Below are 4,607 nucleotides of genomic sequence, written 5' to 3'. Positions count from 1 at the left end.
AACCTATTTTATAGTACTGTGGCTTAAACACAGCATGTTTGCACTGAGCTACACCCAGTTCTTTATTTTATACTTCTCCCCCCTTTTAATTTATTTACTTATTACCCCCCCCTTTAATTTAGAGGTCTCATTATGTCTCTGAAACACCTCGGCTGGGCTCAAACTTATGATCCTCCTGCTTCAGCCTCCCACAGTAGCTGGGACTACACGAGTATGCCATTTATGCACTTTAAAAATTACTTGGAAAATGGGAGGATCTGTCCTGTACTGCACAGAGAAAAATTAGCTGAAGCTGAGAAGCAACTGCCCCCTGCAAGTGAGATACACTTCTCAGGTAGCTGCAATCCTTGCTGCCCTACTTTGGCTATTTATTTATTTATTTATTTATTCATTTAGAGGCAGGGTCTCAGTATGTAGGCCAAGCTGGCCTTGAACTTGCAGCAATCCTCTTGCCTTAGTCTCCCTCCCGAGTGCTGGGAGTTACAGATGTGTGCCACCATACCCAGCTGCCAAGATGGCCTTTTACATTATTTTTTGATGACTGAAAACCTTAAAATTTTCAATTCCTAGAAGTGTGTTATGATTCCGAGATCACTCAGTCACCTTTGTCTCTTTCTTTTCTTTTTCTTTTTTCTGTTTTCTTTTTCTTTTTGATACAGGGTCTTACTATGTAGTTCAAGCTGCCTTTGAGTTCATTATGTACCCCAGGCTGGCCTCAAACTTCCAGTGGTCTTCCTTCTTCTCCCTAGTGGTGGGGTTACAAGCATAGGCCACCACACCTGGATCACCTTTGTCTTATGATCTAATTTTCCTTGAGTCCCTCAGCAGAGAAAGGAGCATTTGGTGCTATAATGTTTCACCCCTTGAGTTACGATTTCTCACAGCCAAGTATTAAGCAGTGTGTGCTTATAATTCTCTGGTGTCTACAAGGGATTACAGGAGTGAATGCTCTGAGCACATCAGCACCAGTACTCCAGTTGCTGTACCAGTTATTTATTTTTTTATATTAGTAAGAGCAACAAACTGTTTACTACGATCTTTTTTGTTGGTGATGGGTTGTTTTTGTTTTTGTTTTGAGATAAGGTCTTGCTTTATAATCCAGGCTAAGGGCTGGGGAGGTGGCTCAATGGCATAAGTGCCTGCCTGGCAAGTGTAAGGTCCTGAGTTCAAACCCCAGTACCCAAAGCAAAAACAAACAAGCAAAAAAAAAAAAAAAAAAAGGGGGGGGGCCTGCCCATTAGCTCAGGTGTTTAAGTGCCTACTGAAACAAACAAACAAACAAACAAAAAAAAGACAGACAAAGCTATAATCCAAGCTGGTTTTGAAATATGTAGCCCAGGCTGCCTTTCAATTAAAGCAATCCATCTTCTTCAGCCTCCTAAGTGCTAGGGTTACAGGTGTGCACCACCATGTCCAGCTTCATAATTCTTAATTTTTTTTATGTATTAGGTACACAGCTCATACTTGTAGTGATCCTCCTGTTTCAGTCTCCCCAGCACTAGGATTACAGGCATGTGCCACCATGCCCAGTCAATAGCCGGCTTCAGTGCACCCAGATCAGGACTGGCACAGCATGCAGTACTGGGGACTGAATCCAGGTCCTTGTGTTTGCCTAGGCAGGTGTTTGGACAGCTGTGCTATCTCTTTGGCCCCAGAATTCTTAATTTTGATATGTGAGTCAGGTATGTCAGGGCCTGATCACCTCTGACAAGAGTTAGTTTTCAGATCTGAGAAGCAAAGCCCACAGCCTGGCTCTTCATTATGATACTCTGTCCTCTAAAGAATTACACAACTCACCCATGTTTATTCTGGCACAGTTCACAGTGGAATCAGCCTGGTGCTCATTAACAGATGAATGGCTAGCATCTATACATAATAGAGTATTATCAGCTGGAAAGAAGAATGAATTATGTTATTTGCAGGAAAAAAGATAAGCTAGAAGTTATTACATTAAGAAAAACAAACCAGACTCAGAAAGGTAAGTATCAAATGTTCCCTCCAATGTGTGGAATCTAAAAATGTCAACATGACAATATAAAGGAAAGTGGGTTTTTTGTTGTTGTTTTGAGACAAGGTCCACTGTGTGGTTCAGGATTGCCTTGACCTCACTGTTTGGCACAGGCTCAAATACACTAAGGCCAAGCTGGCCTCAAACTTGTGGTAGTCCTCCTGCCTCAGCCTCAAGAGTGCTAGGATTACAAGGGTGCACCACCACGCCTGGCTGAGAATTGAAAGTCTGAGGCTAGGGTGGGTAATTTAGCAAGATCCTGTCTCTAAAAACAATGTTTTACAAGACCTGTGGATCACTCAATGACCCTAGGCTCAAACCCCAGAACAGAAAAGAAAAAAAAAAAAAAAAAAAAAAAAGAATTACAATCAATTAAAGTAAAGAGGGCCAGGAAGATAGCTCAGTAGAATAAGCCCTTGCCTGACAAGCACAAGGGCCTGAGTCCAATCCCTGGTTTCACCAAAAAGGAAAAAAAAAAAAGTAAAGTAAAGATTAACCTCTTTCATCACACAAACACTTTATGGAGCACAAATGATAACCCAGCAGAGTATATGGGAGATGTACACTGATAATTCACAGTGAGGAGAAGTATAGGCACAGAAGCTCAGAGGCAGGAGTTAGCTACACGGGGGATAAACAAAGCTCTGGAACAGCGAGTCTAAGATCCTGGCTCCAGAACTAGAAATGGGGCAACATCTGGGGAAAAAAATACACACACAAATTCTCAGACTGCAGCAAGACCTACTTCTACAATAACATCCCTGTTAAAAGATGCAGTCCATCTTTTAACAAATTCTTCAGGTGTGATTCTGATGCAGGCTCTTTGTTAATTGCTAGTCTAGGAATAACTTCATAGAGAAGATACTTAATTTGGGCTTAAAGAATTAATATTTTAGGGCTAGGGAGATTGCTCAGTGGCGTAAGTGCCTGTCTGGCAAGCACAAGGTCCTGAACTCAAGCCCCTGAAAACCCCTCCCCCCAAAAGTAATATTTTACTATGCAGAGAAAGGGAAGGGACACTAGGAAATAGAACATGCTGAATAAAGGTGTGAGATGTAAAAGTGAAACAAAAATGTGTTGGAGAAATAACACATAATCGAGAATGTGAAAGAGAGGGATGGGAAATATGACCACAGAGGTAAACTGAGGCTAAATTATAAAAAGCCTCAAATTCCATATTGTGCAGTACAAACTTTTTTTACTTCAGGGATGTACACAGGCTAAATGAAAACAAAACAAAAAATCTCTGCATAGCGATTTGTATTTAGATGCTTAGAAAACTAAACTGTCTTACCTCCAAGTAATAGCATGGTATGTGGTGGTAGTGGGTTGATATTACGTTTTTCTCATTACATTTCTTTTTTCTCTTTTTGGTTTTTGGGAGTCTTCCTATGTACTGTAGTTCAGGCTGGCCTTGTACAACAGGCTGGCCTGGAATTCGCAGCAATCCTCCTGCCTCACTTCCTGAGGGCGGGAATTCCAAGAATTGGGATTCCAAGACCGCTGCCTACCCTCATTACATCTTAATATGCTTTTTTAAAAAATGGCGTTCAGAGTTGACCCCAGGGTCTGACGGAACCTAGAGCCAAGCACCCTACCACTGAGCCACTCATCCAGCGCACATCTTGAGATGCTTTGATAACCTTTACAGTTTGTACAATTTACATAACAAAAACCATCTCAAGCAAAACTAAGACGGAAAAAAAAATCAAAATCTAATAGTGTTTGGGACAGACTTGGCGCTGTAAATGCAATTTTATGGAGACTTGTGGGGGCGGAGCCTCCGTACATATGGCCACGCCCACTTGCCTAACCCGGGGCGCCTCACCATTGCCCTGAAAGGCCCTACTTTAACGCATGCGTAATCCGTTTAGTTTTTTCCGTAGCCTCTGAGGGGAGACGGGTAGCTTCGGATTTGACCCCGTCGGGCTGCCGTCGCGGTGACCGGAAGGTATGTTTGCTTCCGGGCCTCTCTTTTCCTTTCTCGTCCCACCATCACGTTGCTTCCCCTCCCCTCTTCCGCTCCCTTTTTCTTCCCCCCTTTACTTTCGCTCTTTCGCCTTGAGGTCGACCCCTTAGTCGTGAGTCTGGGGTCTGCTTGGTGGAAAATCATTTATAGCTGGAGTAGGAACGCGTGAGGAGTATTGCTACTTAAGGAATTTAGAGAACAGAAGCTTGTCTAGGATGATTTGTTTGTAAGAAGACATTGACCGAGCGTGAGAAGAAAGTCTTCTCCCAGAGGCAAGCGGGGGCGGGGTTGAGCTAGGTTGCGGGTGGGTGGGACGCACCCCTAAAATGGATCGTGGTGGGAGGGGGTGGGCCCAGGGTAGTGGAGGTGATGAAGACTGGCCTTGCGATCGAACGGTATTCCAGTATGAAGGGGTATTTTTGTAACTGTACAAAAAGGGAGCCAGATTTTATTGCTTTGTTTTACTTTGGGGAAATCTTTTTAGTGCAAGCTTGTGTATTCTTAAACATGGTAGACTTTTGGTTTTTTGTTCTTTGCGGAGATTGATCCCAGGGCCTCATGCATACTAATCGTGCTCACTACCCCGGAGTTACTCAGTGTGGTAGACTTTTTTTTTTTTTTTTTTTTTTT

General features: G+C 43.0%; 1 protein-coding gene across 6 annotated transcripts in view; it reads left to right on the top strand.

Moving 5' to 3' along the window:
- Nucleotides 1-3,877: 3,877 nt before the first annotated feature.
- Setdb1 (SET domain bifurcated 1) overlaps nucleotides 3,878-4,607 on the top strand; it is a 61,387-nt gene continuing 60,657 nt past the window's right edge. For 4 of the 6 annotated variants that reach the window (XM_023716368.1, XM_004632385.2, XM_004632384.2 and 1 more), the window contains exon 1: nucleotides 3,994-4,249. The gene's annotated coding sequence lies outside the window, so the exon portion shown is untranslated. Of the gene's footprint in view, nucleotides 3,960-3,993; nucleotides 4,250-4,607 lie in introns of those variants that run through there. The other 2 variants (XM_023716367.1, XM_023716366.1) reach the window with 2 other exon arrangements.

The sequence above is a fragment of the Octodon degus genome, unplaced genomic scaffold (assembly GCF_000260255.1).
Source record: "Octodon degus isolate 3935 unplaced genomic scaffold, OctDeg1.0 scaffold00048, whole genome shotgun sequence".
NCBI classification, from domain to species: domain Eukaryota; kingdom Metazoa; phylum Chordata; class Mammalia; order Rodentia; family Octodontidae; genus Octodon; species Octodon degus.
The sequence above is the reverse complement of the archived record's forward strand: the minus strand, read 5'-3'. Positions and strand labels throughout refer to the sequence as shown.